This window comes from Macrotis lagotis, chromosome 4 (genome assembly GCF_037893015.1).
Source record: "Macrotis lagotis isolate mMagLag1 chromosome 4, bilby.v1.9.chrom.fasta, whole genome shotgun sequence".
In the NCBI taxonomy this organism is placed as follows: domain Eukaryota; kingdom Metazoa; phylum Chordata; class Mammalia; order Peramelemorphia; family Peramelidae; genus Macrotis; species Macrotis lagotis.
The window spans coordinates 177838364-177851307 of NC_133661.1; the positions used below are offsets into that span (position 1 = coordinate 177838364).

The window sequence follows — 12944 nt, forward strand, 5'->3', positions numbered from 1 at the left end:
TGGGGAATGACTTGTGATCTTATAAATTTGGTGCAATTCTCTATATATTTTAGAAATGAGACCTTTATCAGAACTCCTAGTTGTGAAGGTTGTTTCCCAGTTTTCTGCTTTCCTTCTAATTTTGGCAGCATTGATTTTATTAGTGCAAAAACATTTTAATTTAATATAGTCAAATCATTTATTTTGTAGTTTATAATGTGCTCTAATTCTTTTATGGTCATAAATTTATACCCTTTCCATGGATCAGATAGATAGAGTATTTTTGGTCTATTAATTTATCTAGGTATTACTCTTTATGTCTAAATCCTGTACCCATTTTGACCCTATTTTGGTATAGGGTGTGAGATGTGGTTCTATGCCTAGTTTTTGCCATACTATTTTCCATTTTTCCCAACAATTTTTGTCAAATAGTGAGTTTTTATTCCAGAGACTCATGTCTTTGGGTTTGTCAAACAGTGGATTGTTGTAGCCATTTACTGCTGTTTCTTTTAAACCTATCCTAATCCACTGATTCATTACTCTTATTTCCTAACCAGTACCAGGCAGTTTTGTTGACTGCTGCTTTATAATATAGTTTTAGATCTGGTAGAGCTAGACCACCTTCCTTTACATTTTTTTTTCATCATTTTCCTTGTTATTCTTGTCCTTTAGTTGCTCCAGATGAATTTTGCTATTTTTTTTTAGTAACTGCACAATTCTTTATTTACTAGCAAAACAATCCTAATTACATCAATGCTTGGAAAAAAAACTGTTTGCAAGTAGTCAGCCACTGAAATAACAGACCACAGAAAGGAAGAGAAGAAGAAAAAACAAGAAAGTTTGGTTGGAGAGTTTGCTCACTGAACTGAGCTAGTGCATTCATAATAGCTAATTCCACTTGAAGATGGAATTTCTTTATTAGACCTTCTCATAGACCCTGTGGCAAGTCACACCTTTCATAACACAGTCCACCAATAACTTTCCATCTTCTAGTTTCCTTGTTATTGTACTTTCTTTCCTATCCCATCATGCCTGGTGCTGGATCAATGCATCATTTTCAAGGGTACAAAGAGTCTGAGTTTTCTTGCCATCAGCTGTGTTTTCTTCAAACTTCTCACCAATTTTAAAACACAGTTGTTTATTTTTTTGTGGTGCTCTCAGTCTTAATGGTAACTACACCCTCACTTTCAGAGATTATAACATCTGATTTGGCCACTCCAGCCATTTTCCTCAGGCCCATTCCCACTCCCAATTCCTTCATGTATTTGTCAAATCCTTTACTTTCCACCAGGTGCCATTTGCCCATCAGCTGATGGGGAAGGACCATGGTGAGTTCAGGAGAGAAGAGGAGGGAAGAAACGCTGAGAAGAGAGCAGATGGTGGTGCTGAGAAGCAGAGGAGAGGCATGCCTACTATTTTTTCTAGCTCAGTTAAGTAGTTTTTTGGTAGTTTGGTATGGCACTGAATAAGCAATTTAATTTGGGTAGAATCATTATTTTTATAAAACAATTTTGTGAGATGATAGATAGTCCAAATATTATAATCCAAGTATCATAAAATTTATTTCACTAATGAGGAAACTTAGGCACAAATAATTTAAGTGATTTGTGAAAGGGTAATATGGCTAGGAAGTTTCAGAGCTCAGATTGAACTTGATTCTTTGATTTCATTGTAAGTATTTTTTCTATTAAGGGATTTATTTTAGAAGACCTCAGTGTTGTTGAGGTAAAATAATCCCACCCATGGATGTATATACCAAGGTGGTTAATGACCAATGACAAAGTTTCTATATAAACCAGATCATATGATATGGTATGACTTTTTGAAAACAAAGTAGATGCCCCTTAATTAGCAAATGACTGAATAAATAGTGATATATGAATTTGAAGGAATAGTATTGTGGTATCATAAATGGTAAATGTTAGGAATTCAGTGAAACACTGTATTTTGTGTTCTGATGCTAAAGTAGTACCAGAATTACAAAACAAAATGACTGCAAAAATGTTCATGAAAACAACACAAGATTGGACATTGGATAGTGTACTGATCTTGTAGTAAGGAAGACTTTAATTGTAATTCTGCTGAGCCAGACATTAATGTTTGCAATCAGTAATTGCTGAAACATGATTATTTCAAGGACCAAGTTTAACTCCCTTTACCACCCCCAAACACCCACACTTAATATCATTTTTTTCCTATTGCATGTAGAAATAGTTTTCAACATCTACTTTTAGAAGATTTTGAGTTCCAAATTTTTCTCCTTCCCTCCTTTTCCTCCCCTTTTCCAAGATAGCATGCAATCTGATATATGCACACATACAATTAGTGAAAGATGAAATAGGGAAAAGGGGAAAAACCACAAGAAAGGAAAAGAACAAAAAAAAGTGAAAATAGCATACTTTTTTTAAATTGCCCAGGCAGCAACAAATTGTTCCCAGTAGCAAGGAAAATTGTATACGTTTATCTTCATTTGGACCCTATAGTTCTTTTTTTGGATGTGGTTAGCATTTTCCTTCATCAGTTCTTCATACCTATCTTGGATCAATTTGTGTTACTGAGAAGTGAATCATTCATAGCTCATCATCACAAAATTTTGTTGTTACTGAGTATAATGTTCTCCTGGTTCTGCTCACTTCACTTTCCATTAGTTCTGTACTTTTTTTCCATATTTTTCTGAAATCTCCCTGCTCCTCAATTTTTATAGCTCACTAGTATTCCATTACATTCATATACCATAACTTGTTCAGCAATTCTCCAATTGTTGGGTATAAACCCAATTTCTAATTTGTTGCTACCACAGAAAGAGGTGCTATAAATATTTTTGTACCTGTGGGTACCCTTTTTTATGATCTCTTTGGGATATAGACCTATTGCTGGATCTAAGGGTATGTACAGTTTTATAGTCCTTTGGGCAGAGTTCCGAGTTGCTTTCCAGAATGATTGGATCAGTTTGCAGCTCCGCCAACAATGCATTAGTGTTCCAATTTTTCCATTTCTTCTTCACTCAGTTTATCTTAAAGTAAGAAATGAATTATTATTTAGAGAATTAAAAATGGGAATCAAATCCATGCCACACTGCTCTATGGGATAGTGACCCTGTGTAGTGCATTATATTTATATAATTATTCCTGGTGGCAAAACCTGAGCTCATGCTCTACATCAAGAAATCTTAATTTTTTGTGTCTCATGGATCCCTGTGGAAGACTGGTAAAATCAATGCACCCTTCTCAGAATAATGTTTTAAATGACATAAAGTCAAAAGTTACTGAAAAGAAAGTTGTTATTTTTCTTATCCAAGTTCATAGAACCTATAGAACCACCTGAAATCTATTTCCAGATTACTTGGGGGATCTCTGAACTCCTAGTTAAGAATGCTTCATCAATAGTAAGAAAATGTTTATTTTTATCCTGGTACAGTGATGGAGTATTATTATATTCTCTTCTTATTCTATTATGGCATCAGGATCTTTAATCAGTTTAATTTTTTAAAATTCCATAATTAAAGTGAAATGAAATAAATTAAATTGGATTTTATAAAAATTACATAATTATAAATTTTATTATCACTACACTGGGCTTCACGAGCAAGGGTTCCCTGTGGAAATTATTTCTAAGATGCTATCTCTGACAATTCCGGTAGTTGACACAAGATGGTGGTGCTGCCCAGTTTTGATGGTTTAAACAGAATGATAGGCTTATTACTGATACAAATAATCAAAATTTGGGGATTAATGAATAAAAACATAATCAATTTGATTTTTTCTTCAAGCTATCACTCAATTAAAATAACACAATGAGATATATGATTATGCTCCATATTAGATTCATAACATAGGACTAATACTAGGAGCAAGATTTAAAGAAAGAACTAGAGAGTTTTACTCTCCCTTGCTATTAAAGTTATTAGTGTCTTCATCTCTACTGTTTCTCTATGAGAGAGAAATAAATATTTGAAAATCTAAGTCTGCTCTACTGTGTTATCATCTTCATGCATTCTATTCAAAATCAGGCTCAAGGACTGACAGCAATGCTATTAGAAAGAAAAGGGGAGTGAACAGAAGAGGAATTATGCTTCAAAATAGAATGAGATGTAAACAGCTGTATTGAACTTTATACCTGATGAGTGCTGTATTTCTATGAAGTGCTGCAGAATTAGTTGATGAAGGAGTATGTTTCAGGCTCTAATGTTTTTCAGCCTGTGTATACAAAGAAACAATAAATCAAACATTTTGGTTAAAATCATTTTTGGCACTGTAGCAAGACTAACAGAAGTGTTTTCAAGGGCAAATGAACAGTTTTGTGGGCAAATCCTTCTGTATACTGAACATGATTGATTCAATGCTATACTATACTTATATAGTCATCAATTTCCTTTACAAAGAGCTGCCCTGGAGGGGTTTGCATAGAGAATGAAACCAGTTGCCATCTACTATCTAATCTTGAAGTGAGAGTAGTCAAGAGCTGAGGTATCAAACCAGGGACTTGGCTGCAGCCTGAACTGTATTAAAATGTAATCTGAAAACACTTAACAAAATAAAATTATAATAAAATATAGATAACATTAAATTTAAAACTAAGTTAATATGCATGCCCCCAACATGGAACCTTATATATGCATCTAGTTTCCATTTATGTTTGACATTATTGATATAAAGGGGGGGGGTGACCAAACCAGTTTAATTGTCTAAATTATTCATTTTTAGAGAATGTATTGGGTTGCTTAACAACATCCTAATCATTCAGTGATTTCTCTATTTTAGTTGGAAATGTCAGGCAAACAATCTTATTGTTAGCTATAGCATCTCAAAGAGGAATACTGAATTGAGGATTAAAGATCCAAATTCTTTCTGGTTCTTCCATTTTCAAGTTCTGGATAAGTCATCTAATCACCCAAAGCATTTTTTTAACATCCATGAAATGAAAGGATGGTGCCCAGGTGCTATGTAAAATTCCTTCTTGATCTTAGAGTTCTTTGATTCCCGGACAATAGTCAATTGACAGATACTTTATCTTTTCATTGCTCTTTTCATCCATGACCATTAGGGTTCTCATTAGACCTGTCAGTAAATGTGTCAAAATTTAAATAAAAGTGCTCCCCATTGTCTTTGAAATTTGTGACTGATTTTGAATTTGGAAAAAATATGAATTTTTAAAGGAAGAATAAATAGCAAATAAGCAAGCATTTCTCAGACACTTATCAAAAAAAATTCCCATTGCTTTGACCTTTTGGTTCATGTAATATGCATAACATTTTGATCTCAATGGGATGATTGAAATAAACCCTTTGATGTTGTCAGTAAAAAACAAATGTCCCCTAAGAGTAATTATTTGGGCTGATAGGACAGCCCCATTAAGATATATCACTTATTGGGACAATATTTATCTATGTGATTAAAAAAAAAACATAAGCTGAGAATATAGCTGATTTGTTCTTTGGGACTCTTTTAATGACCTGATGGACCAATCCTTTGACTGAGCTGATTATACAGAAATCTTTTTGAAGACAGTTTTTAAAAAAAGATTTAGCCCCAAACAGGTCAAATCTTTTGATCTTTTGAATAAGTGTTATACCACTGTATAAAAGAAGTCAAAAGTAGGTCATAAGTTGTCATTGAGGTGACTTTCATAGTTTACATAAGAGGGTATCAGAGGTAACTTTCAGTAAAAATTATAATGAATTATCAATGATTTTTATCATTTGGGCTTATGCCTCTGAGAGAACATGATTGTCTATGCAAAAGGAAGACCAAGTAGCAAACAGGCTATTACAGTAATCCATGCAGCTATGACTAACCATCTATCCATTTTAATTTCTTGGGTAATTGATTCCATCTATTAGGAGCCAGCCAAGTATTTAAAAGACTTTGTCCCATAAGATCTTGCCTCTTGGGTGTGATGGTCAGCTAATCCAGTAAGTCTAGTAGATATAGAGATTTTTTGCCAACTCTCCACATCAGTAATTTCACACACTCCAGGGAATAGTCATAAATTTGTTCTCAAACAAGACCTAGCCAGTGTCTTCTGTTACCTTTTGACCAAAAGAGGGGAAAGGGTGAAAGGACTGCAGTATTGTACACATTTTATAATTAATTTCCTTTTATTATGTGAAATAGATTTATATCATTGACTTAAATGAATTCATGATTTCCTCAGAACACTGCTGATATCAATTTCATATGCAATTTCAGGACTAGAGTAGCTGAGTCTGTTTTACAGTCTGCAATAAAAGCAGTCTTTTCTGAGATGACTGTTTGATAACGATTTTTACATGCCTTTCACATTGCAAACTTGAATTTAGTTGGATCACAAAATATTTACATTTTTCAGTATCAACAAGTCCGCTGTCTTTGCACTTGGAATCTAAAAAGACCCACAATTCCATCCTCCAAAAGCTTTCAGAAAGAGCCGAAATGCCGTATTTCCCTCTTGCAATCATTGTTGCCATTACTGCTGCATCGATTTAATCATATCATCTACATTCGGAGGAAAACAAACCTTTGTGATGAACTCAACAAGCTGAGACTGAAATCTGCCACCATGTTCTCCAGGAGAAGAATGATTTAATTCATAGCATTACAGAAGGGAAAACAAATCACTGTTCAAAATCAGACAACAAAGCATCATTTTGTTAATGCTATTGCCTATACTATACAAAGTTCATTCAGAGGCAGTAGAAAGGAGGATTTTTGATTCATACATTCATTATCTGAACTTAAAAATAGTGTAAGGAAAAAATAATTATTAAAAGGGTTTAAAGGGTATTAAAAAAGTTCTATAACATATTTTTGTTCATTTTTACCTCGCAAACAACCATGTAAGATAGGTGCTAAAAGTATTATTATCTCCATTTTGCAGACAACAAAACTGAAGCTCAGAAAGAATCCTTAGAAGAGGAGGGACATTGGAACTTCCATCTATGCAAACATTTATCAGACATGCATCAAAAATATTCACATTACTTTGGGCTTTGGGAAAGAAACAAGATGAGGGAAAGGAAAAGAATCTGTTCTTAATCACTTATTAATTATGTAACCTAAATTATTTAACCTCTATCTGCCATAGTTTCTTCATCTATAAAATGGAGATAGCAGTAGCACCTATCTCCTAGGCTTGTTGTGAAGATCAACAAGATACAGTGCTTATTAGAGGTAGTTTAGTGGTACAGTGGAAAGAGCACTGGACCTGGAATCAAGAGTATCTGAGTTCAAATTCTAATATTTACTAACAGTTTTGGCCCTGGGCAAGTTACTTGACATGTTTACTTCAGTTTTTTCATATATAAAATGAGTTGGAGAAGGAAATGACAAACCACTCCAGTATCTTTACTCAAAAAAATCACAGATAGTGTCACAAAGATATGGACATAACTAATCAACAAAACAACAAAAAAGATTGTTGAGTAGTTAGAACCCTGGGCTTGGAATCAGGCAGACAGACCTGTGCTCACATCTATCTCAGTCACTTAATATTGTATGTTAACCTCTGTTTGCCTCAATTTCTTCAATTGCAAAATGGGGGTAATTATAGGAACTACTTCCAGGAATTGAGTGAGGAGAAAATGAAATATTTTTAACATACTTAGAATAGTGCCTGTCATGTAGTATAAATGCTAGCTATGATGATGAGGAGGATAATAAGGATGATGATGAGGATGATTATAATGTGACTCATCCCTTGTCACATAGATAAGATTTTAAGTTAAGTCTTCTTCAAGTCCACATTTACTTCCCTATCCACATATCAAGCAACTTTTACAATATTCAAAGGAAGGAAAAATGAATTTATTGACTATGTGAACTATACATAAAATAACAAAAATGTTTTCATTAATCATAAAGATAGGTTCAAATAATTGGTTAGCCCACAAAAAGCCCTCTTCCCCAGGCAATATAACCTCTCATTAGTAAAACAGAAAATTTTTGAAACAATTTAGAATAGTAAAACAAATAGGTTATCCCAAACCATGGATAGTAAAAATGTGGAGCTTTAGACTGATAAGATCATGGAGATAGAGCTAGAGTGGTCTTAGATTTCATATAATCTAATCCATTATTTTATAGATGAGGAAACTGAGTCTGAGTGGTGAAGTTGTTTGCCTAGAGTCACACAGGTACTATTGACAGAAAATATATTTGAAACTAGGTTTCCTACCTCTAAATTTTTTATTCTTTATTTTTATCTTCTTTCTCTTAAATAAACGTCAAATTTCTTTGCTTGAAATTTAAGACCTTTCCACTGTCTAAACTAATCTGTCTTTTCAGACTCATCTCATATTATTGTCTTACTATTTCTACTATGTAAACAGGACTAATCTTCTTTACCAACACACCTGTTCTGTAGTTTACTATGTCCTTGTTCCTCATCTTACATCTGTAGACTTTCTATTCATTTTTAAAACCAAACTGAAATGTGACATCTTTTATGAAGGTCTTTCTTGATATTCCTCCTCCTAAAAATGTCACATACTATTTTGTCTGTTTCTAATTTAATTATTATATCCAAGTCACACTCAGTTTCTGAAGTGATATTCCTAAAGCGCAGGTCTGACCATGTCACTTCTCTACTCATTAAACTCCAGTCATTCTCTCTCATCTCTAGGATCAAATAAAAAATAGTCAGTTTGACTTTCAAAGTTCTTTATAACCCTTTCCTACCTTTTTTTAGTGTTGTTACACTCTGCTTTCCTCTACATACTCTATGATCCAGGACCACTGTCTTATTTGCTACTTTTCACACAAAACACTACATCTTCCAACTCCATGCCTTTCTCACTTGTCCTTCAGAGGCTTGAAGAAAATAGTTGAAACCAGTCTTATTGGAGATAACTAATTTTTCTAGATGATCCTTATATTCATTCCTCAAGGTCCTTCACCATCCTAATTTTTCTCTTTGAAAAAATCTCTACTACATCAACATTTCTCCTAAAATATGTCACCCAGAAATCACCTCAAGATTCATAATATGGTTTAACTAGCCATAAATAGAGTAGGAATATCATTTCCCTAATTTAAGACACAGTGTTTTTCTTAATACAGACTAATGTTAGCATTTTCAGCTGTCATTTCATACTTGTATTGAACTTGGGTTGGGGGGGTTGGTTTTATTGTCATTTTTAATTGTATACAATTCTCTGTGATCCCATTTGGGATTTTACTGGCAAAGACACTAGAGTAGTTTTCGATTTCCTTTTCTAGCTCATTTTTCAGATGAGGAAACTGAGGCAAACAGGAGAGGGTGACTTGCCCAAAGTGACATAATATTAATGAGCCTAGATTTGAACTCAGTAAGACTCCAGGTCATGGCTCTTATTCACTGTGCTATCTCCCTGCCCCATATTAAACTCAGAAACAACAAAAATTCCCTGATATTTTTCAGTTAACTTTCTATCTAATTGGGCATGTTTCCTTCATTTGTTACTTGTGAAAAAGACTTTATGAATTCAAGTATAAAACTTTATATTTATCCTAATTAAATTTGATCTTTTTATATTCATCCCTATGTTCTAGTCTGCTTAGTATTTTATCAGGAAGGATTCTGAATCTTCCTCAAACATATTGATGATCTCTACTAGATTTGAATAATTTGCATATTGGATAAGTGTGCCATCTTAATCTCTATCCAATTCATTAATAAAAATGGTAAATAACAAAGGGTTACAGATACAGATACAGATCTTTAGGGTACTCCACCAATGTGAATCAATCAATTATGAATCCATCTAATTTATACTATTGTTTGATACAGAATCTTCTGTCTTCTCCACAATTATAACAAGAGAAGTTATGTCAAATGTTTTACTAAAATCTAAGCAAAATATTTGTAAAGTATTTAACTTGATGTACCAATCTAGTAACTCTGTAAGAAAAGAAAATGAGGCTAATCTGACAAGGCTTCTTCTTGATGAAGTCATCTTTATAATCACTGCTTCTTTAAAAAAAAGTTTTATTGATACCTTTTGTCTTTATATTACAGTTATTTCAACCTCTTCTCTCCCCATCCCTGATTGAGCCCTCCCTTATGAAAAGAAAAAGCAATTAAGAAAAAATATTTGATAGAGTGACCATATATGACAACAAATTTAAATAATTTGCCCTACTTAATGTCTGTCTCTCTGTCATAAGGAAAAACATGTGTTTCATTACCTGTTCCATAAAATTGTCATTACCTCTTTTGAAAATTGTATTAATTATCATTTGCCTTCATGTCACTCATTTCCAAATATATATCCCTCATCCCTTGTCAATCCTTATAACTAAGAGAAAAATAGACATAAAAATAGTTCCTCAAAACCAAGTAGTGTGATGGTTAACCCTAATCCTATATGAAATATTTTACATCATTACAGGACAAAATGTTTTACTTTGAATAACTTCTTCAATGCCTTACCTTTGCAAAAAAAGGAAAAGAGCTATCTTTTTAAGAAGATTTTCTGGTTTTGCTTTCTTAACTATGAACCAGTTCCTTATAAACCTTTCTATGACCTTAATGAATCTTTCATTTTTTAAAGAAAGCATTTAATTGTATTGGGTTTTTTGTTTTCACATCATTTTCATTTTTGAATATGCCCAATCCTCACCTTTCAAACACATCTTTTGTAACAAAAAGAAAAGAAAAAGAGAAGAGAGGGGAAAGTAGTTCAGGAAAACTGATGTCTGTCAATAGAGACAATGTTTCAGACCAGAGTTTTATCACCTTCTCTAAAAAAGGAGTTCAGTATACTTTCAAAATTTTTTAATTTAATTTTTTTCTTTATGATTTGCTTAATCATCAAAAAACAAAAATATTTTAAGATATATAAAAGAACAATAAAGAAACTATGAAATATTATGTGTCATTTAAAAAAGACATTATTTTAAATTGCTTTATATGATTCCCCTTCTGAATTTCCTTTTTTTATTCTGTACATTTTAACAATATTTCATTTCTGATATTGAAGAACTGCTTCTGGGCCCCCAGGGCTGGTATTCTTTTTCATTACTTGTCCTGTACCCCAGGCATGTAGTTTGGACTAGGTTCAGCATTGAGAGGATTGAGAGGAGTAAGACTTTTTTCTCTCACTCTCTTTTCTTCAATAAATCCTCACCTCAGAACTCTCATAAACAATTTTGCTTACAGATTATATTATAGCTCACATCTAGAGTTTCCCTAAAAATGGAAAGCAAAAAGTTATTTAATATAAGATATGAATCAGGTATGGGATGAAGTTTATTCTTATGTCCTACACACACACACACACACACGCACACACACACACACACAAACACACATACACAGACAAAATGTTAAACAGAAATGACTCACAAATGAGCTTTTTAAGAAAACAAACTTAAAAATTTTCAGTAATTTATAACTATAAAATATTTACATATATATTTATAACTTACAATCTTCTAGAAGACTAATATTTAAACCTCAACAGCATAAAAAGTACCATGCAAAATTATTTATAGCCATTTTATATTACTTCTCATTTCTGCACTAGATAAACAACTCGATATATATCCATTGATAAAATGTCCAGTTTTAGGGTACTCCTCAATGTTTTTCCTTTCTAAGAAGACTAGAGTAGTTAGTTACTAATGACTCTTCCCCTTCTGCCAATTTGAACTCCTGCAATTGTCTCTAAGCATAGAAATGTTCATTTGGGATAGGTACCTGTTTGTGCCTAAGATCAGGAATTAACAAACCCACCAAAAAAAAAAAAAGGCAGAACAAACCCAGTCTCAAATTTTCCAAGGTAAGACATATGTTTTAAATGTCATGCACTTATGACCACATTCCTACTTGGAGGTAGGAGTTATGTGAGCTACCTCTTTCCTTAACCCAACTTTAATACTGATATTATTTACAGTCAGAAAGGAAGCAAACAATTGAAGTGGCAAGTCTTTCTCTTTTATGTCTTCATTGAGACACCAGCTGCTCCAGATGCTCAACAGCCAATAATAAGAGATTCTTTTTCATCTCAATAAAAGCCAAGTCCTTTAGACAGTATGTAGACAGACATATGGGTCCAGTACCAAAAGTAGCAAAAAATGGCAGAACAGAATATACTCCTTGAGATGACTTCTAAATTGGGATGGTCAGTTCAACCTTTCTTCATATTGATGCACTTCTCCAACCCTGTCCCTCACAACCGTTAATTTATCCCCAAGAAGAAACCTTCTCTTGTAACAAATAAGTAGAGTCAAAGAAAACAAATCAAAACATTGGTCAAGTTCAAAAATGTATATCATATTCTTCATATTTTTATACCATAATCCCTTTAGGAGTTGGGTGAAACTTGTGCTTTCCTTCTCAGAATATTTTTTAAATGTATAAAATAAAATACATAGAATTTCAAAAGAGCTATCAAAAATATTTTAAAAATAGGTTCACCAATGTGAGTTTGAGAAACCCTGAGTTGAGTTCATTAATCTCTGCCAAAAGGCAGCAGGTGTTACAACACAGCCTTTTGAAGTCACGATCTGTCACTACTTTGATCAGAATTCTGAGGTCTTGCAAAGTTTTCCCCCTCCTTCACCCTCATCATCTTATATTATTTTTGTGTTTATTCAGAACTTGTCTCTTGGTTCTCCTAATTTTTCCCACAGTCCCTCCAACAATAACTGCTCCCATCTTTTGTCACTTTTGTCAATCTGCCCAGTGAGAGGGAAATCTTAGGGTAGTCTTAAAATGCATTTTTTTTTTTACTTTGTGTTTTGAGTCATGTTTTTGTGTGAGATTTATTATTTCCACTTCTTATTTTGAAACTTCTTATCATTTGAGCCCTTCTCCCTTGGCTCTTGGTGTTCTGTATTTATGTCTTTTTCCTAGATAGTTTGTATTTCTCTATCTTTTCTAAATGTTCATTACCATTCATTCAATAGTACATTATAAGAGTTTGAAAGGAGTTAAAATCAAGATCATTGGCCTAGAGTTTATAGATTCTCTTTTCTAATGCTTTCTTTTTCTTGTCAATCTTGAGA

The 12944-nt window shown here is 33.1% G+C and overlaps 1 pseudogene; it reads right to left on the bottom strand.

Moving 5' to 3' along the window:
* Nucleotides 1-894: 894 nt before the first annotated feature.
* Nucleotides 895-1306, bottom strand: LOC141520096 (fatty acid-binding protein 5 pseudogene; annotated as a pseudogene).
* Nucleotides 1307-12944: the final 11638 nt, after the last annotated feature.